This window comes from Vulpes lagopus, chromosome 4 (assembly GCF_018345385.1).
Source record: "Vulpes lagopus strain Blue_001 chromosome 4, ASM1834538v1, whole genome shotgun sequence".
Taxonomy (NCBI): domain Eukaryota; kingdom Metazoa; phylum Chordata; class Mammalia; order Carnivora; family Canidae; genus Vulpes; species Vulpes lagopus.
Genome location: NC_054827.1, coordinates 72,097,846 through 72,120,724, shown reverse-complemented (window position 1 = coordinate 72,120,724; position 22,879 = coordinate 72,097,846). Strand labels below are relative to the sequence as shown.

The 22,879-nt window shown below is 35.7% G+C and overlaps 1 pseudogene; it reads right to left on the bottom strand.

The window, feature by feature from the left end:
• LOC121488796 overlaps positions 1-21,632 on the bottom strand; it is a 174,971-nt pseudogene extending 153,339 nt beyond the window's left edge.
• Between the last annotated feature and the right edge of the window lie 1,247 nt (positions 21,633-22,879).

Here is a 22,879-nt window from a genome sequence, read left to right as displayed (position 1 = left end):
CAGCCTAAGTTCAGTGCTTTTCAAGTAATGAAACACAACTGGATGAGGTAGCACACGGATCTGGGTTTTTAAAAAGTGATTCTGATACATTCACAGACAAAATGTTGGAAAACACTGATCCAGAATACCTCCTTATGCAAAGCTTATTCTTGATCTTTTTGAATCTCCTTTTTAAAAGATTTTTATTTTATTCATGAAAGACACACAGAGAGGGAGGCAGAAACATAGAAAGAGAAGCAGGCTCCTCACAGGGAGCCTGAAGCAGGGACTCGATCCCCGGACCTGGGATCATGCCATGAAACAAAGACAGATACTCAACTACTGAGCCGCCCAGGTGTCCCAATTGCTAGTTGGAACCTACTTAATTTGGAGTCCATTACCCGGTAAAATTGAGAAAGAGCAAAAATTTCTCTTGAACAGTCATTGAGCTTCTACATCCCTTTTCTACCCTCCCCCAGGGTTCTCCAGGTGCCTTATGATATGACTCTGTTTCCTGGCCACAGTATATTTGTTCCATTCCATTTATTATTATCCTGTCCTTCATCAATTGCAAAGTTTCTGTGTCCTTTGCTTCAAGAACAACCAAATTTGAGGATATTGCATACTATCATTTACTTTGTATGGTAGGATCTGAACACAGTGACTCCCTCTTGTCTCGAGTATTCATCCCATGAGCATTATTAGTAGGAAAGCCTACTGGGCAGAAACTATACAATTCACATTATGTCAGTAAAATTTGGAGGGCTTCATGAGTAGTTTTCGAATATACCAAATTGAGTGTACAAGTAGTGAGGGAACCAAGTGCATATTTAGCCTATGGCTATCAATTTCAGCCATTTATTTTATGCCTTTCTTGAAAAATCTTTTTTGTTTCTTACAGGGATTAAACATGATTTTAGGGTTTTGTTTAGTTTCTTAATGGAATATTTTAATTTTCTTATTTTGAATAGAGAAATCTATAATTTAGGATTATAGGTATGAGGTCAACATTTGTCATGGTTTTTCAACAAGCCTTTGAAGCCCAAACTGTCTATATTCTGATTCCCAAACTCCCCTCACCTTTATACAGATATTCTTTTTTTTTTTTTTTTTTTTTTTTAAATTTTTATTTATTTTTGATAGTCACAGAGAGAGAGAGGCAGAGACACAGGCAAAGGGAGAAGCAGGCTCCATGCACCGGGAGCCCGACGTGGGATTCGATCCCAGGACTACCAGGATCGTGCCCTGGGCCAAAGGCAGGCGCCAAACCGCTGCGCCACCCAGGGATCCCTATACAGATATTCTACTATGAATTCACTCATGGAGATTCTGAAAAAATATGATAATGTAGCAGTGCTGCTTAGTGACCTGCCCTGTAACCGCTGACCTTAATTCTTTTGAAATGTTGTAGATGAAACAGATATCCAAAGAAAAGTTCCAGAATTAGAATGACTATTAAAATTATTGGCTAGAAACCATCAGTACTCGAGTAGATACTGCTACCTTTGGCAGGAAAACCAAGTGTTTATCCTCTGCACATGTAGACAGTGGCATTTTGACAGTGTCTGCCTTTTACTGGAGGTTACTTGAAGTTTCTTTCAAGGATGCTACTTTGTTCTTCGGGCTCTACATGCAGTTCATTAACATGGAAATTGTTCATTAATTTTTTGATTTGGAACTGAATAGAGGTCAATGTGTAACCTGTCCATCTTGCTTTTATGTTTAATGGGCTTTTCTATTAAAAAAAGGGTTAAGGAAATAAGTAATGGAATAACACATGGGAAGATAAATAAGTATTTTAATCAATATTTTTATTGTAATAAGACAAAACTGGTGAGTGAATATTCTATCCATTAGTACATGGATAATGCCTAAATCTCTGTACATATAAAAACATGCCATTTGACTTGATGTAGAAAAATAGGGTAGCAGACAGGAGTGATTAAGAGTATAGGCCAAATGAGTTTACATCCATTTGAATCATGACTATTATTTGTAGGTTGTTTGGGAAAACCTCTTGATCTCTCTGTGTGTTGTTCTGTCATTGTAAATTAGGGATAATTAATAGTATGTGTCTCCTAAGACCTTTTTAAGAGTTAATGAAAAGTGCTTAGAACAGCTCCTGGTATGTAGTAGGCAGTGGTGTGCTAGTAGATGGTTGACAAGTGACTCTCCAAACCGAAGTTCTGACTTAACAGTGTTTGATGATTTCTGTGGAGTAAATACTCCCACCATGGAACAAACACCCTTAATATGATATCACTGGATGCTCAGTTGAGAAGAGGTGTGGACAACTGGCACTCAGCCTATGTGAGCCATCTCCACCAGACCACTGATAGTAAGCATTAAATAAATCTTAATTGTTGTTTTCATATTAAAATAATAGAAGACTTTTAGCCCAATCAGTTGTGCCCAATATTATGACCTTTTATTTTGGTGGCATATTAACCTATTATTTACTACATGAAAGTCCAATATACATTTGCTCTGAGTTTCCCTAGTAGTATTAATGTCCTAACTTTAAATTCTCCATTTTGTATTAGCTTGCAAGATACCCCTTAACTTACATTACTGTAAGCACCTACAGGTTCTGCATCTTCCAGGTTCATTTTGTGTACATTTTTGACTGTGATGTTGTCTCCCCACTGGAGTTTTACTTTTTTTTTTTTTTAATGTTCTCATGGTCGGGCATAATCAATTTTGAAAAGAAAAAAGATAAAAGAACACTTGTTAAGGCAATGCCTTCCAAATGAGGAAGTAACTGCCTATTTGTCAGGCTTCGAGTTCTCAATAGGCTTCCCATGGTAATCCTTCTTGCAAGCACATCTTTACCAATCTCAGGCAATATATAGCTCAGTCCCTCTTTCTAGACTGGCCTTTTGAGAGTGAAGTATTAGCATCTGTGATTAGTAATAAAGAAGACTGAGAGCCTTGTCTTACAGAGTGGTGGGAATGTTTTTTAAGTATAAGAATGCAGCCTAATGAATATACCAGGTGAGAACAGGTATTTACGTAAGGAGGGTTCAAAATATGTGTATCAAAATTTAACTTAGATGTTAACAGAAGAAATTGCCTTTATGCTAAGATTTGACAGGTTGTTATACAAATTAATAACAAAGATCCTCCTGCTAGAACCATACCAGTTTTTCAGCAGAACAGTTAGAACAAATAATTTATTTGGGGACTTTATATTGTAAATATGAAAGCATAAAACTGACACTTCTTTGGAGTTTAGATATACACAGCTGGCTATGACGTTGCTATCTTGGCTTGCCTCCTAGCTAGAACCAGGAGGTATTTATCATTCAAGTTGGACTTCTATGATTTTAAAAAGAAATTTATAGTTCAATTAAGTAAAGAGTCTTACTAGTAGACTTTGGAGGATGGTTTAGAGGCATTTGGGAGAAGCTGGCCATTTTGATTTCATAAGTTACTTGCACTTTATCCTCAGAAACTTAAAGGGGGTTGCTTTAGAGATGTCTCTATTCAGCTGAGGTGACAAGAGCCTGGGCACAGCTATTATAAGTTTTAGATTTCAGATGTTGCTAATAGTATTGGTGGCAATTATGGAGCCTCTTTTACGTGCCGAACACTTGTCCAAACTACTTCTCTCTGTAACAACCCAGTCAGAGTAGTATTTCTTTTTTAAGATTTTATTTATTTACTAATGAGACACACACACACACACACACACACAGAGAGAGAGAGAGAGAGACACAGAGACACAGGCAGAGGGAGAAGCAGGCTCCATGCAGGGAGCCGGATGCGGGACTTGATCCCAGGACTCCAGGATCACGCCCTGGGCCGAAGGTGGTGCTTAACCACTGAGCCACCTAGGCTGCCCATCAGAGTAGTATTATACCAAATTTACCAATGAGTCAATCAAGGATAAAAAATAGATACTAATTTTTCAAAGATTATGGTTACTAAAGAGAAAACCTACTTTTCGAATTTTAGTCTCTGCTTCTACAGCCGTCTTTCTTTCTCTTTATCATACTGCCTCTGGTAAGACATTGAGATCCAAGACTTAATTTAGAATTCGTTGGCAACTATTTGTAATTTTTTCTTAAATCTTATTGTTCAAGAAGCAATGTCTATTTTTCTGTCATTGTTCTCTATTACTGTACCTAAAAAAATAATAAATAAATAAAAATCATGTGTGAAGAAGGTAGATTTGGAGCCTAAGAAAAGATAGGAGTGTAAAATATGGGGACAGAGGCACCCAAAATCTAGCTCTGCTGCTGTGATATTCCATGGAAGAGCAACTAGTTTTCATAAACACTTGGGTTCTAGAAACAATTTGCGAAGCCAAATGCTTTTGTTTAAATGAGTTACAATTTCAAGGGTATATGAAAGAAAGACTATATTTGGTGAGTATTGGAACTATTTTTGGGATTATTTCAATATTTGGAAAAATAAAATATTTTGAAAATAGTCAACCGTCAGATTCAGCTTTCCTCTTTTAGAAGAAAAGTAGCTTTGAAAGCTCATATTGCTAAAAAATACACAATCCTCTCTGTTTTGTCAGTATTGTCAGTTGGGGGTCAATCAGCTTAAACAGCCAACCCAAGAGTAGCTACCATATTTCATGGAATCTAAGAAAGTATGACATAGCCACAGAATCCTTGGCACACTTTGATTAGAAACTGATTAATTTAACCCTCCTTTTTCTGTTGCTAAGAACTGGTAGCTTTGTATCTTTCCCTGAACCATTTAAAATACAAACAGAAAAGCTAAATCTGTTGTGGCATGTGTTGCATAATGGAACCAGCGACAAATGAGTCTTTTCTCTGAGGGCCCCTGAATAGTGAGGAGGAAAAGAAAGTCTTGATAAAGCATCTGAAAGAAATAAGTAAGCAAGTATCTTGGCAAGACCATTCAGAGGCTGTTGTGAGCCAGTGAGTGAGTGAGTAGCGGCACAGGAGTTAGTCTTGGGCAAACCTCAAAAGGCAGTTTGAGATCAAATCCAATTTTCACCAGTTATCCTCAGATGATTATTTAAACTATTCAATGTTCCACTGCTTTAAAAGTACCTTTTTTGAACCTATGATACCAGCTTTCTATGTAAGTCCAACTTTTATTTTAGGAAAGCAAATTCCAAAGCATTTTTGTAAGAGATAGGATAGATTATGTATATAATAAACACGATGTAACAATTCAGGAGTTTCAAAGCTGAAAACAGGAGAACAGAATACTATAGGGTTGTTTCTGTTTTCATAAATAGCACTAACCTTGTCCTAGCAAGGCTTTGACAAGTCCTGGTTAAAAACCCCTGGCAACCATACTTTCCTGAGATGTAGATTTACACGCTTTTCATAATTAGTGAATTTTATTAGAAACGATAGTTAAAACCCATATAACTTTCAACATTATTGGAGAGGCTTAAAAACCCCAAACTAAAAATTTCCTTGCTATTTATAAGTCTGATGGCAGGCTGAATAAATATAACTTCAAGAGTCTAGTTGAATGCTCAACTGACTGAGCAACCCCTTTCTTTTTAAAGATTTATTTTTGAGAATGAGAGAGAGAGAGAGATTGACTTTTGTTTTTCCTCCTGGAGGCCTCTGAACCCTAGCTAATTTGCAAGGATAAATTAAACATTTCTGAGAAGTTGATAGGAATTTTTTTTCTTTGAATTTATTTAAATTCCATTAACATATAGTGTATTATTACTTTCAGAGGTAGAGTTCAGTGGTTCATCAGTCTTTTTAAATTTTTTTTTTATTTTTAGGGAATCCCTGGGTGGCTCAGCGGTTTAGTGCCTGCCTTTGGCTCAGGGCGTGATCCCAGGGTCCTGGGATCGAGTCCCACATCGGGCTCCCTGCATGGAGCCTGCTTCTCCCTCTGCCTGTCTCTGTCTCTGTCTGTCTCTCTCTGTGTGTCTCTTAATGAATGAATAAAATCTTTAATTTTATTTTTAATTTTTAAAGATGTTTATTTGAGAGAAAGAAAGCACAAGGAGGGGGAAGGAGAGGGGCAGAGGGGGAAGCAGCAGGGATGTGGGGGTCTATCCCAGGACCCTGGGAATATGGCCTTGAGCCAAAGGCAGACACTTAACCGACTGAGCCATGTAGGCATCCCAGTGATCCATCAATCTTCTATAGCACCCAGTGCTCATTATATCATGTGTCCTCCTTAATGTCCATCCCCCCACTCCCCACCTCCAGCAACCCTTAGTTTGTTTCCTGTGATTAAGAGTCTCTTATGGTTTTTCTTCCTCTCTGATTTCATCTCGTTTTATCTTTCCCACCCTTCCCCTATGTTCCTGTTTTGTTTCTTAAATTCCACATATGAGTGAAATCATGTAATTATCTTTCTCTGATTGACTTTGCTTAGCATAATATCCTCTAGTTGCATCCATGTCATTGCAAATGGCAAGAACTCATTTTTTTGATGGCTAATTAATGGTTTCATTGTATATATGTACCATATCTTCTTTATTCATTCATCTGTTCATAGACCTCTGGTCTCTTTCCATAGTTTGGCTATTGTGGACATTGCTGCTATAAATACTGGGTGTAGATGACCCTTTGGATCGCTACATTTGTATCTTTGGGGTAGTACAATTTCTGGGTTGTAGGGTAGCTCTATTTTCAACTTTTGGAGGAACCTCCTTACTGTTTTCTAGAGTGGCTGTACCAGCTTGCATTCCCACCAACAGTGTAAGAAGAGGGTTCTTTTTTCTGCACATCCTTGACAACATGTCATTTTCTGATTTGTTCATTTTAGCCATTCTCACTGGTGTGAGGTGGTATCTCCTTGTGGTTTTGGTTTGTATTAGTCTGATGCTAAGTGATGCTGAGCATTTCTTCATGTGTCGGCAATTTGTGTGAATCTTCTTTCTAGAAATGTCTGTTTATGTCTTGTCCATTTCTTGACTGAATTATTCTTTGGGTGTTGAGTTTGATAACTTCTTTATATATTTTGAATATTAACCCTTTATTTGATAAAATACTTGCAAATATCTTCTTCCATTCTGTCAGTTGTTTTTTGGTTTTGTCAACTATTTGCTGTGCAGAAGTTTTTTATCTTCATGAAGTCCAAAGAATTCATTTTTGCCTTTGTTTCGCTTGCCTTTGGAAACTTGTGTAGCCAGAAGTTGGTGAGGCTGAGTTCAAAGAGGTTGCTGCCTATGTTCTAGAATTTAATGGAATTGTGTCTCACATTTAGTTCTTTCATCCATTTTGAGTCTATTTTTATGGAAGATATAAGAAAATGGCCTAGTTTGATTCCTCTGCATGTGGCTGTCCAATTTTCCCATTGCCATTTGTTGAAGAGACTCTTTTTTCCATTGTATCTTCTTTCCTGCTTGGTTAAAGATTAGTTGACCACAGAGTTGAGGCTCCATTTCTGGGTTCTCTATTCAGTTCCATTGATCTATGTGTCTGTTTCTGTACCAGTACCCTATCGTTTTTGATGATTACAACTTTGTAATAGAGTTTGAAGTCCAGAATTGTGATGCAAATTGTGATGCTCTGGTTTTCTTATTCAACTTTCCTTTGGTCATTCAGGGTCTTTTGTGGTTCCATAGAAATTTTACTTCAGTTCCAGTTCTGTGGAAAAAAAGTCAGTGGTATTTTGATAGGGATTGCATTGAATGTATAGCTTGTTCTAGGTAGCATAGACATTTTAACAACATATGTTCTTCCAACCCATGAACTTGGAACATTTTTCCATTTATTTGTGTCTTTCTCAATTTCTTTCATGACTGTTCTATAGTTTCCTGAGTATAGATCCTTTGCCTCTTTGGTTAGGTTTATTCCTAGGTATGTTATAGTTTTTGGTGTAAATAAATGGGATTAACTCCTTAATTTCTTTTCTGTCTCATTGTTAGTGTATAGAAATGCAACTGGTTTTTGTGCACTGACTTTATATCCTGCCATATTGCTGAATTCCTGCCTGAGTTCTAGCAATTTGGGAATGGAGTCTTTTGGGTTTTCCATATAGAGTATCCTGTCATCTGCAAAGAGTGAGAGTTTGACTTCTTTGCTGATTTGGATACTTTTTTGTTCTTGTTGTTGTCTGATTGCTGAAGCTGGGACTTCTAATACTGTGTTGAACAAGAGTGGTGAGATTGGGCATCCCTGTTGTGTTCCTGACCTTAGGGGGAAGTTCTCAGTTTTTCTCCTTTGAGAATGATACTCACTGTGGACTTTTGGTATATGGGTTTTATGATATTGAGATATGTTCCCTCTACTCCTACACTGTTTAGAGTTAAAATTGAGAAACGATGCTGTACTTTGTCAAATGCTTTTTCTTCATCTATTGGGAGGATCATATGCTTCTTGTCCTTTCTTTTATAAGGTTGTGTATTTCATTGATTTGCAGATGTTGAACTACCCTTGCAGCCCAGGAATATATCCCACTTTGTCATGGTGAATGATCCTTTTTTTGTGCTGTTGGATCCTATTGGCTAGTATCATGGTGAGAATTTTGGCATCCATGTTCATCAGTGATAATGGTCTCTAATTTGGCTTTTTTTGGTGAAGTCTTTGTCTGGTTTTAGCACCAAGGTAATGCTGGCTTCGTAAAGAGTTTGGAAGTTTTCCTTTGATAGGAATTTTCTAAGTGTAAATATTAAAAAAGGTGGAAAAATTTTTTTCCAACAGTCTTAAAATACAATTTTAAATTCAATTTTGTATGGTTCCATACTGGGTCCCTAGAATACCCACAGAATTTTTAAAATTTCTATTGTAAAATATTAAAGTCTCTGTGTGTATATAGAACAATAGGTAATTCTGCATATCAAGTTAACTGATAAAGTATCAATTTTTCTAGGAATAATCTAGCATTATTCACTCTCATTTATTTAGTTGAAATGTATTAAATAAATGTGTATCCTTGATGGACTCCTGCAAGACCTGAGCTTATGTTAAGCCTATCCACCTAACCCTTCATTGCATAATGTCTAACAATGCTGCCATTTTATTCTGTTCAACACTTTTTTAAAAAAGATTTTTATTTATGAGAGAGAGAGAGAGAGAGAGAGAGAGAGAGAGAGAGAGAATGAATGACAGAGACATAGGAAGAGGGAGAAGCAGACTCCCTACAGGGAGCCTGATGTGAGACTCAATCCCCGGACCTGAGCCAAAGGCAGACGCTCAACCACTGAGCCACCAGGCATACCCTATTCTGTTCAACTCTTGGCTTCACAAGAAAATCATGAGCTTCCTGAAGATAAGAATTTGTTCTTATATTACTGTCATACCTTCTTAGCAGCTCAGATTGAATCTTGAATACAGAATATGCTTAGTAGTTACTGATTGCTTAATATGATTAAGTCTTCAATTCCACACAGTGTGTCTTTGTACAGTGAAAAAAAATACATAATCGTACAGTGAAAAAAAATATGATCTTTATGTTTTGGCCATGCTACATCTTCTATATCAGAGGTATGCAAACTATACCCCAAGCCTGATCACCCATTTTTTTGTAAACAAAATTTGATTGGAGCACACACCCATTCATTTATGTATTGCCTATAGGTGCTTTCACTTGGCTATGGCAGAGCCGAGTTGATGGGACAGAAAATTTATAGTTTACCAAGCCAAAGTATTAACTATTTGGCATTGGCAGATTTATAAATTGCCAACCTCTATTTTACATACTTTAGTGGAAAATATAAATATAATCTAAATCATTAAATTTTTTACCTTCTCTACAAGCAAATTAGATGATAATACTTGCCAATGTTGAATATTTTAACCAAGATTTTCCAGTAAGCATAAGCATCAAAAAGAGAAAAATAATGGAATACATACCCTTTTTCTTGCCACAACTACTGTATTTCTGATTGAAGACAGAGAATAGATGCATTAAAACACACCCTAAAAATGCAATTTGGTCTCCTGCCAGGATAATCATTCATTAAAGCCAAGATTGGGTTTAAATTAAAAGGTTCAAACAGTCACATTGTGTTACAGAAAATATATAGCTGCCTTAAAAAAGGATTGAATTGGCTGGTTGTGCTAAACTGGTCTTGGAGGCTGCCAGGCTACCTAAAGTATATTCATAAAACACATTGAGCATTGGTTGAAATAATGACTTACTTAGTGATCTTAGAAACACAATTGTTTCATTGTTATGTTGATTTTACATGATAATGTTCATCTAGAAAAGGTGAAAAGCAACCCCTTTCTGCTCCATTCTTCACTACATTAGGATAATCTCATCATGCTGTAGAAAATTGACAATCTTCTTTGTTGTTGTTTGAGATGGGAATAATGAACTGCTTCTATTTAATGCTATCTTAAAACGCAAGGAAAATACTTTTAGGCACTTAACACAAAACATTAATTTATTTGAATATTTACATTTTTTATTTATCTGAGAGAGGAGGAGGGGGGAGAGAGAGAGAGAGAGAGAGAGTGTGCAGGGAGTCTGATGGGAGAGGACTGCAGGGCTCAATACAAGCACCCTGGGCTCATGACCTGAGCTGAAGGCAAACACTTAACCAACTGAGCCACCCAAGTGCCCCTTATTTGAGTTTTTAAAAGTAATCAGCGTGATTTTCAGTGAGTATTGGCTTGTATCAATTACTTAGTGTCTCATGTTTCATTGGTTTTTAGATTTTGTTTTATCTCTTACTACTTGTCAGTCGGTTTTTAGATGGGAAATAAATTTCCGTGTATGAGAAAACACAAAAGGATTTTTTCTAACTGTAATAGGTAATTTAGAAAGAAAAATGTCAGAATTAAGAGACCAACATTTCTTAATGCTAAGAAAGAACTGTCACATATGGTACATTTTGCATGTTAATGTTGTACTAAGCATTATTTATAGATTGTTTCTGGTATAATAGCCCTTAAATACAGGGGGCAATGTTCCCATTCTGCTTGGAAATTTTAAAGATGTTAAGTAATTTGCTCAAATTCATACAATTGGTCAGCTACATAGCTGAGCTTGTTTGCCTGACTAGGCAATATTAATTACTTATATCAGGGGCTTCCTGCAGAGATAGAGGACAAAAGTACCTTTGCTATTGTTAGGAAAGGTCACATCCTGGTAAAAGGTAGCAGAATAATATTACTCAGAGGAAAACTGGTAGGACCAGGTTGTTGTAGGACTTTGAGTTCTCATCCTAATAGCTAACTTTTATTGAAAATCTTTGATTTTCTGCATATTGTTTTGCATTTATTTTATGCACTGATTTTTCATTATCATTTGGAAAACGTACTATTATTTACTCTATTTCATATAGGGAGCCTAACTTAAAAATTAAGTATTTTCCCCAAGAACACAACCTCACATTGATACCCAAGAATAACATTTTATATTCCTATGGACAATTTCTTACATATATATACACCAAGGCATGTGTGTTTGTGTGTGTGTGTGTGTGTGTGTGTGTGTGTGTGTGTGTGTGAGAGAGAGAGAGAGAGAGAGAGAGAGCAAACTAGTTGGCTGGCTTTAGTAATACAAGATGTTTTTTCATGTACAAAATATAAAAATTTTGAGAGGAAAATATTTTTTAGTGTAGAGAAGTTGGATACTGAATGTGAAGAAATAAGCCCACCAATTTAGAAAAAAGTCTGATAATCTAAAAACTGTATCTTGTCCTATAGGAGATAAAAGCAACAGCTGTAGGAAGAAGTAGAGAATTCAGATGGTGGTAGTTAGTTCCCTGGGCAGAGACTCAGCAACCTATTCACTCACAGCTAAAAACTGTGGGGAAGATGTTAGGGTGACAGGAGTGAAGGAAGATCCCATAGCAGAGAAATCATCCTTTAGCTTCCCTTCCTAAAACTAGTGAAAACTGCAGTCTTGTGCAGAATTTCTGCATTCAGCCTGCTAACTAGCAGCAATGATGAAATGAGGTATCTTGTCAGTGGACTTGAAAGTTGCTTCAAGGGCTGTCTCCTCTTCACCCTTGATATGGGAGGGAATCCATGAGTTTCATTTGTTACTGAGAGAGCTGTGGAGATGGTGGGTATCCCCCAGATGGCCCTAGAGAGGTTTCATGGTAAGAATGAGAGATCAGAAAGCTCACAAAACTCTCTCTAAGGTCAGGATGACATAAGTCCTTGACGGTACTTGTTATCACCCATGACAGAAGGGAAGAGTAAAGATGGAGTGGTGGGTGGGAGGGGGGAAGGAGGAATATTTGCGTTTTAGAATGCTGAAGTAAGTAAATATGTATCAGCCAAAATAATTTTAAATTAAGAGTACCTGAGCTTAACATGAGTTGGCAAATTTAAATTCTCCACTATTAAAAGGGAATGGGGCTTTGAAAACGAAGTTAGAAATTAAAAAAAAGTGCCATGTTTACATAGTTTGAGTTTTTGACTGAAATTTGTACCTACTATATAATTAATTTTACATGACTGAAACCATACTATTTAAGTTGTTTTCTAACCTGTTTGTTTTTGCTTTTTATTCAACTATATAGAGTAGCTATTTCTTCATGATAGCACACTTAGATACTCAACATTGCTTTTAATGAATGTGTAGTGCCCATTGTACATTTTCTAACCAGTATCCAATGTTGGACATTTAATCTGTGTTTATGTAGTATTTGCTTTTAATACAATCCTAAGCAGGGCTCTTCTTGCCATCATTGCAAAGAAAGTTGTTTGGTTTTTCATCTAGTTTGTGTGTTAAATGCTACATTTTTTTAAAAAAGATTTTATTTATTTATTCATGATAGAGGCAGAGACACAGGCAGAGGGAGAAGCAGGCTCCATGCAGGGAGCCAGACGCGGGACTCAATCCCAGGTCTCCAGGATCACGTCCTGGACCAAAGGCAGGCGCTAAACCGCTGAGCCACCCAGGGATCCCCAAATCCTACATTTTTTAAAACTTTATTTTGTTTTGTTTTTTCACTTTGGTTTACTTTAAATAAGCTATATTTTTATACTTTAAGAAGTCCTTCATATTTTGGAAATTATGACTAGCAATTTCCTTATTGTTAAGCCATAATATCTTAGACTTTATATTTCATTTTAATGGATCTTCATTTGATGTCTGCTATATTATCACCTACTTTATTTTCTCTATAGTTCCATATTTCCTAAGACAAAACATAATGAGAAATGAAATTCTACTGTATAACTGTTAAAGCTGTCGAAGAAAATATTTCCATTTATTATGTTTTACTTCGGTATTGCATTCCATTTGTATACACAGATAAAACTTAATTAACTAGGATTTAAACCTTTGAGGAAAATATTTTATACTGTGGCATACGTTAGGGGGAGAAAAGCTTATTGTATATATCAACAAGTCACATACCTAAGGCTGGTTTATTCTATAAGAGAGGTTGTGCCTATTTAACATGAAACTCTGTTATAAGATGCCTATTTTTTTTTTTCTTGAAATAGAGTTATGGTTCAATTGTTTAAAAAATAGGCATGCTCTTTTAATCTTTAGGGAAAAAGTGTCTTTTTGTTTTGTTTTAATTCCCATTAACATACAGTACTCTATTAGTTTCAGGTGTACAATATAGTGATTCAGTCGTTTCATGCATCACCTTGTGTACTCCTTAATCTCTACCTCCTACTTAACTCATTCCTCCACCTACCTCCTCTCTGGTAACCAGCAATTCAAAGTCTGTTTCTTGCTTTGTACCTATCTCATTTTCTTTTCTTTGCTTGTTTGTTTTATTTCTTAAACTCCATGTAGGAATGAAATCATATGGTACTTAGCTTTCCCTAACTTATTTTGCTTAGCATTACACACTCTAGTTCCATCCTATCCTTGCACATGGCAAGATTTCATTCTTTTTAAGACTGAATAATATTCCATTGTAAAAATAAACCACATCTTCTTTATCCATCTATCAATCAATGAACACTTGGGCTGTTTCCATATCCTAGCTATTGTAAATAGTGCTGCTATAAACATTGGAGGGCATGTTCCTTTTGAAATAGTGTGTTTTGTATCCTTTGGGTAAATACCTATAGTGTGATTGCTGTATCATAGGGCAATTCTATTTCTAACTTTTTGAGGAAACTTCATACTGTTTTCCACCTTGGCTGCACCAGTTTGCATTGTCACCAACAGTGCAAGAGGGTTCCTTTTTCTCCACATCCTCATCAACATCTGCTATCTCTTGTGTTGTTGATTTTAGCCATTTTGATAGGTGTGAGGGGATTATTTCATTATCGTTTTGATTTGCATTTCCCTGATAGAAAGTGATGGTAGGCATCTTTTCAAGTGTCCCTGAGCCATCTGTATGTCTTCATTGGAGAAAGGTCTCTTCTGCTCCCTTCTTAATTGGATTATTTGTGTTTTGGGTATTTAGAAATAGAATTTTTTTTATTTTTTGGGTACTCTTTATAGGATATGTGATTTGCAAATATCTCCCCCCATTCAGTAGATTGCCTTTTATTTGTTTCCTTCTCTGGACAGAAGCTCCCTACGGGGACTCCAATATGGGGCTTGATTCCTGGACCCAGGATCTGGGATCAGTCATGCCCTGAGCCGAAGGCAGACTCTCAGCCACTGAGCCACCCAGGAGCCCCTGTTTTGAACATTTGTTAATTATATATATATATAACATTTTTTTTTTTTTGGTGTTGAGTGGTAGGAGTTTTTCATATAGTTTACATACTAACCCCTTATCGGATATATCATTTACAAATATCTTTTCCTATTTACTAGGTTGTCTTTTAGTTTTATTTATAGTTTCCTTTGCTTACACAGCAAAAGCTTTTTAGTTTGATGTAATCCTAATGCTTTATTTTTGCTTTTATTGCCTTTGCCTGAGGAAACAGATGCAAAAAAAAATACTAAGACTAATTTTAGACCATAACTTTAAGTAACAACTTCCTAGGATAAAGACATCTTCCTAGGATAAGACGTCTACATGATGCCTTAAAGTAGAATGTTACTTTGGATGAGGAACTGATTTTTTTTTTTTTTTTTAAGGATCAACTGATGCTGATTAGGAATACATGAACTAAGTATCTCTTGTTGCTTTTGGAAACCATGATTCCACATTAAACCAACTAGTAATTGAATATTTGAAGTCACAAATACTGCGTTTATTTATGGATACATATTATTTGTGAAAGTCAAAATACAAATACAGAAAACATTTAAATTAAAGTTTCTGTTATTTTCTGTTTGTTATTTAAACCTTATAAGTCTCCATAGTTTTATAAATGGTTAAGCTGCTCAGCATCCAGAAATATATCCCATTTCCTGTTTTTATAGTAAGTGGGTTTATAATAAACAAGTAGTAAATGTTACAGCAGCGCAGTTGTAGTTTATAACAAAAATAAAATGGTTCCTATCACTGATACTTATCTGTGTGAATTTATTCACTAAGTTACCCATTGTGATCAAATGCTATTGTGGAATATTAACTAATCTGCACTCCCTTTTTTTCCACACTGTCACATTGCAGTACTCTCTGAGACTTAGCCCCTTTGGATACTAGATACCAAGACTTTGTAGCTTTTGTAGTACAAGGAACTGCTATCACAGCAAAGTCAGAAGACATTAATTTCAGACATAAATTAGAAGGTTTTGGAAGAACTCTTGAGGTCTCATTGCCCTGTTATTTCTGGTATAACAAATTATCACAAACTTGGCGGCTTAAAACAAAGCAGATTTACTATTTTACAGTCTTGGGGGTCAGAAGTACAAAATGGGTCAACAGGGCCGCATTTCATCTGGAGTCTATAGTAGAAAATCTATTTCCTTGACTTCTAAAGGACTGACTGATTTCTTGGTTCATGGCCCCTTTTTCTGTCTTTGAAGACAGCAACAAAACTTTTTCAGTTTTTTCTCTGCCTCTTACAGTGTCTCTTTTTTCATAAGGACTTGTGATGACATTGGCCCACCCACTAACCCTGAATAATATCTTCCTCTCATGATCCTTAACTTAATCACATTTTAAGGTCCCTTTTGCCGTGTAAGGTAGCATAGGTTCCAGGGACTAGTCTTTGAACATCTTTGGGGAGCCATTATTCTGCCCACCTCATCTAGTAGTGATACAGCCTTTCAGCTGATATGAGAGTCAATGGGAACTCAAGAGAGTTTGGTGTTAGAGTGTCTTCAAGAAAACTATACTCTTTGCCTGTTTAAAGTTAATTATGAGACTACCTTAGGAAACTCTGGGCAGATGAAAATAGAGGACATTTGTTTTCATTTCTTGAACAGAGCCCAAGAAAGCAAACGAGATTTCCTATACTAGTATGTTGCGGCACTAGAGGATTTAAAATGGGAGGAGGCTGATATTTTAGGCTTAAATGTATAAACTGCACTACTACTCTTGATTCTCCAGGGTCCTTAGGTAGTAGAGGAGAGTACCTGTGAATTTTCTGTGATACACAGAAATACTTAGATGTAGCTGACGAAGAGTGAACTAAATCAAATGGGTCTCATGAGTAGAGCATACAGAGTAACTAAAACAATGATCTGACACTTGTATGCCAGTTGAGAGTTACATCTTTGAGGACAGATAGGGTAGTGTTCATGAAATGGTTGTCAAGATCGCCAGGTGATGACCAGAACTCTGTGTCCTCCATTAAAACCATGTAAGCTTTCTAGGAATTTGGTGCTGCTTTAGAGTAAATGGGAAGGGAAAACTTGAATTAACTTGAGTAGACGCTTGAAACTACCTGGGTTACCTGGGTTGAGTTTTCTGCTGTTAGGCAGAATGGAGGCTCAAAATAGGGATTAAACTGTATTACTTTATAGTTAATCTTTGGTATCTATACAGTCATTGTCTAACCATATTATACTTCTATTTTTTTTTAAAGAAATCTTCAAAGTTGTAGGTATAACATCATCAGGTATAAGCCTTTGTCTAGATATCCAATTGACTGGTGCTTATTAAAAATTTAGTGCTCTAAAACGTGGTTCAAGTGATGTTATTTATTCACTTATGTAACAAGAAAATTTTGTGAGAATGCAAGCTTTAGAGTTGATTTGATCCAAATATTAATGACTTGGATCATGTCATTGAAGTGGCAATCCCTTAACTCTGTGGTCTCTTAGTGCTGTCCTCTACATATTCAATTTGTCCTTAGGCTGGCTTACCTCTTTATTGCAACAAGGCTGTCAGCTGTAGCATCCAGAACTACCAGTGTTTGCATAGATCGACAAAAGGAAAGGAATTTTCTTCTGCTAACCAGGAAACAAACATCTTGAGCTTTGGTTTGACAAGAGTAATTTGGTTACATACCCATTACTAAACCATTAACTATATCCGTGGAATCCCAAGTTTTGATTAGTCAGTTATGCCTTAGTTATGATTCCAAAATGGCCCAAATGGTTCAGATCCATCAGAGTCCATCTCTGGAGCTGGGATGAGTCTATCTTTCTCATACCACCTAGGGATGAGGGATGGATAAGAGATGGATTTCCTATGTTGCCCTGTGTTTCTCTCATCATATACTTTTATATAATCTCAAGATTTCTAAAGCATCACTTTTGTTAATTTGATAAGCTATGTTGTTTCATTGAGTTTCTATGTTGTTTCATTTCATTCTCTTCCAAGAGAATACCTGGCTGCTGCTGCTGCTTTTTTTTTTTTTTTTTTTTTTTTTTGCTTTTTTTTTTTTTTTTAACAAGCCAATGCGCTGCTTTTATTATAGTAGAAAATTAGAACAATTTTAGGCATAGTAGATAAAAACAGGGAGCATCTTTAGGGTGCCACAAATAAAATAGTTCTTGACAAATGATTGAACACAAAGCTTTGCATTTTTAAAGGCTGGAGGAACAATACCCTTAAAATCAGTAAGAGATTCTTTCTGGTGCTGATCAAGGCACTTTAGGACAAGATGAGTCACTGATGAACTAGAATAAAATGACTCATATTTGTGTGTTGGGAGACTCTTAATATGCACATTATGAATCCTGGAGGTGATATCACTCTGTATTTGAAAGTCAAATTTGGGAATTTTTTTTTTTTTTGCAAGTCTATTTGATACAGTAGGCTATAATGGGTCTTTTAGGCTTCTTTTGGTCCAATCTACTCGTAAAATTATTCACTATAATGGCTCCTTTGGACCAGTGACAGGCCTTGATATAAATGTTTGTTAAGAACAGTTTTGCCGATTACGTCTCCAATGATGGCAAATAGAAGTTTAAGGGATGGCAAGGGTCTTGGTGACAAGGCAATGTTTTTGTCAGATGACAAGACTACAAGTCAGAGAAGAAACAGTTACTGACTCAGTGTACATGCTGTTCTTAAAACCTGAGAAATTTTATACATATTGATTTTGTGTGTGTGTGCAATGTATTTTACATAGATTGGAATATCCATGTAAAGTATGTTGAAAAATGCACAAAGGTATCTGAATATTTTTGTTCTGTGTATATGGTATATAAAAATCACATAAATATTTGGATGGATAAATACTTTTTATTTGCTATTTTTCATGACATTTTAGAGCTCATTAGTGGTTGTGAAATATGTTCTTGATAGAAGTTCTTGATAGAAGAAATGGAGTCATGGTTTATTAACTTCTAGTCCTATGATAATTAAACCAATTTGTGTTGATTTTCTGAACAGTAATGAGGAATGAACTTTATCAAGAAAACTTTGTTTGCATTTCAGAACTTCATATTTTACCAATTTGTCACCTTGTATCCTTGGAATGAGCATAATTAATAAAAGTCTCTGAACACAAGAAGCTCCAGTATTGCTTTTGGAATTGAAATATATCAATAATATTATGTATTTTTAGAGCTAATCTATTATCTATCTGCCCTGATGAAAAGTTTTATGAGACAGAATTTCCTACAGCTGGAACTATTTAAAAAAAATCCTTTTGTCACTAATCTTTACCTTGTGAAGGAACAGGCATATGATATGTACAACTAAAGTTATACATATGTATAGTTTTAGTACTTATTAAGACCAGCCAAGACGGCTTTTGCTCTTCACAGGATGTTAGAATGTTAGTGTTAATCAGGTTAATGTTCTCTCTTTTTTTTTTTTTTGGTTAATGTTCTTATACACAAGAAAGCTCAGACAGGCTAGAGACTTCATTCTTGGACTGAGAGTTGCTAAAGAGGAAAATTGCTCTCTTTGGCAGTTTGTATACTACTATATTACATGCTACTATATTTGTATGAACTTGTATTTTATTCTAAGTACAATAGGAAGTTTCTGGAGGAATTTTAAATAACAGGGTGGTGTGGTTTGGTTTATATTTAAAAAGGAGACCATTACTGCTACCTTGAGAGCAGAGGATGGATTGGTCAGGAGCAAGACTGGAAAGGAGAAGCAAAATAGGATGCTTCTGTGAGAGAGAAGTTTAGAGTGGTAGGATGGAAATGGTTGCTATGGAATAGAGAAAATGGCATATTGTTAACATTTAAAACTAGAATAATAAAATGATTCTTAGGAGCGAGACTGGGAGAATTAATGATTCCTACATTTCTGACTTTGTTAATGGGATGCGCGGTGGGATTGCAGTGCTATTTACAGATATGAGGAACTCTAAGGTACCAAGATTTTTGGATATTTTTGGTGAGGAGTTAAGATCTATAGTGTATCCTACACTATACTATCAGAGTTGATTTAGATGCCCTTCCTTTATGCTTCCACAGTAAGCATAGTTTTTGTTTCTGTTGTGAAATGTATTTCTAATTGCCTCTCTGTGTTATTTTTTCCCCTTTACAAGAGAATCCTAATTTTGTTGAATCCTAATTTTGGCAGTAGCATGTTCAGATAAAGCTTTCCTTCCCTCCCATGTGGTGGAGGTGAGAATAGTAGAGGTGACAAATCTAGTTAATGAGATAACAGTACTATTGTGGGGTGCTTCTAAGAAAGCTTAAAGACACAGATTCAGATGGCACCTGCTGCTGCTGATTCTTTGCCTACTTTCTGCCTGAAATGTGGATGCAATCACTAGAACTGTAGCTACCACATTGCCACCATGAAAGACCAAAATCAATCACATAGATCTGACCTTGATCTTGTTACCGTGGTGTTGCTCCAGTAGTCCTGAGTTGACTTCCTTCATATGCCTTATGTAAGAAAATGAAGCTCATTCTGTTAAGCCACTGTTATCTGAGTTTCCTGTTCTATGCAGTCAAGTTACTCTGATAGCATATACCACATTCTGTGTTGTAAATTGTAGTGGTTTCCTGTCTTCCTCACTAGATAAATTCCTTGAGTTCAGAGTCCTTGCCTTATCTATCTTTGTATTCATGGCATTCAGCACAGGATTAACACACAATAGGCATCATAAAAGTTAGTCAAAGTAACTTGATAAATAATTACATTATCAACATAGGTAAGATAAATAAGACGTGGAATAGAGATAAGCCTGGAATGCTTGGATTTATTTATTATGTGTAGTCTAGTCTTGGGAGGAGAAACTTCTCAACATCATGTTCTTTTATCTACAGTTAATATCAAAAGAAATCTCAGTTTGCCACAGCATTTTTCCCCCATAAATGATTCCACAAGGTGCTTTAGTCATTTCAAAGGTCTCAAGCTTATATGTATTTATAATATGCAAAATACTTTCATGTTGATATCACATTGGACCCTAATTATAAACATTTCAATTTTACTAATAAAGTAAGATCTGAATCACCTAAATGGCATAAACAAAAATCACAATAAATATTGGTAGAATTGCAACCAAAAATCCAAAAGTTCTTGAAATCTGTATCGGTGTCCCTTTCAAGATGTCTCATCAGGTACTTTTTAAATAATTGAAGATTAAATTTATAATGTTTAGAATATAAGCAAAATGTATAATTTATGTATGATGTAATTAATATAAAAATGTAAAATATTAAGATATGCAGTTATATTTTTTCCTTATTTGATATACTTATAACTAACATGCTGAGTTAAACAATTTTCAATTATAGTTATACGCTGAAAAATAGGCTTAAGTATAATTTTATGTCGTCTTTCTGGATAAGTCTTGTCTAACTTGAATTCTGTTAAAATTGACATGTATTATCTCTTGAAAATACTGTGAGTTAAAAGTATTTTATTTGTAGTGAGGCTATGTAAAGCTTCTCTGAAAACAGTTAAAAATTGTAAGTGGGCACAAACCAGACTAATGAATATCCCATTGGCCAAATAGGACACTTTTAGTGTCAAAATAAATTATGTTATTGTATTATATCTTATATTAAAATACACTTTGAGTTTTATACTAATAAAGGTTAAGAGAGTTAAGATAATAACAAGAAAAGGAATAATCTTTATAGTGGAATGCCAATTAATATAACAAAAATGATCAATTAGGAAAGCATATTTTAATCCATCATAGTTTAGAATGTAGATTAAGACAGAAATCCTTGTAGACCCTAAAATCATTTAGTGAAAGTTTGTGGGGAGTACAGAAAATGTACATAATGCCAAACCTTTCCTCACACTATTACTTATTAACTACAGAGGGGAATAAGGTATCTTTACAGTGGATAAATATTATAGGTAAATAGTGGGCAGAATTACCATTACCACTGATGGGATGGAGAGGATACTGTGGTGTGACCCAAATCCCCCTTCGGACTGAAGAATGCATTCCCACAGCTAAAGTACTTGAGTCAGGTAGCTCCAATTATCAGCTCTCTGGAGTTCTCAACTTTGGCTGAGGAGGTCATTTCACCTACAGGCATACCTTCTCAATGTGGCCTTCATCCAATGGCTGCTTGAAGCAGGTGCCTAGAAGCCTGGGCCCTCGTCCAGTGTTGGACAAATCTGAAGAGCCATCGCAGTCTGACATTTTCCTATAGTGTTGGCTGAGCCTTTTGTTGAGACTACATCCAGCCTAATTTATGTACTGAATCCGTCTTTCTTTTCTTCCTTTCTCCATTGGTGTTCCCCAGAGCCCTTCTTGATAAAACTTCTTCATACCAGCCTCCCTTTTGGAACTTGCTTTTTAGGGAACCAAACATGTCATATCAAACAAATTGTACTCATGAACCTCTAGATATGGTGTGCTCAGAAGGACACATATCAGTTATGTAGTATTCCTCGAAAAAATGCAAAAGTTTTTTTTTTTTTTTTTTTTTTGCAAAAGTTGATTTAATTATGAGGAAGTATTTTAAAAATTCCAAAGGGGGGAGGTATTCCACAAAATCAACTGGTCTGTACACTTCAATGATTCTTACTTTTTCATTTTCTACTTTTCCCATACTGATGATTAAATTACCATGCTTTAAAAAAAAGAAGAAAACACTAGTCCCATTAGTAGCATGAATAGTAAAGTGAAATAGATAAATCACATCTAAATGGCAAATTGTATATGTATCTTGCATACTTCAAGTTTTCCTGTCCTACAGCATAGACTTTTTTTTTCTTTTTTTTTTTAAGATTTAAGTTATTGACTCATGAGAGAGAGAGGGGCAGAGACACAGGCAGAGGGAGAAGCAGGCTCCATGCAGGGAGCCCAATGTGGGACTCGATCCTGGGTCTCCAGGATCACGCCCTGGGCCAAAGGCAGGTGCCAAATGCTGAGCCACCCAGGGATGCCATAAACTCTTTTATAAAATACATATACAGGCAGTTTACATAAATGGTAAATTTTAAATTATTTCCAGAGCAACTAAGTAAACTGAAATTCTCCCAGAAACTGCAGATTTAAGAGGAAAAAAAAATGACAGATTTTCCCCAATTTAAGGATAAAGTGGAAGACGACAATTTTTTTTCTTGAAAAGGGAGAAGTGCAGGTGCAGAATACATTATGGAATGGAAAAATATGCTAATAAAGTAGAAAGGCATAAGGACCTGAAAAAAATGAAGAATAAATGGGAAAATTAGAAAGTAGGATATTCTACTTCTTGTAATAAAATATAGCTTAAGTATAATGAATTTGAAACTATTAACCAGAAACTGCCTTGATTGTGGATTAAGACAGTACTCAATGCTGGCCTGCAGAAAGTGTAATTACGTTCATGTTTCTATCTGATAAGGGGAAAATTCTCTATTCTATTCAGGGTGTAGAAACACACTCTTGATTTTGTTGTAACC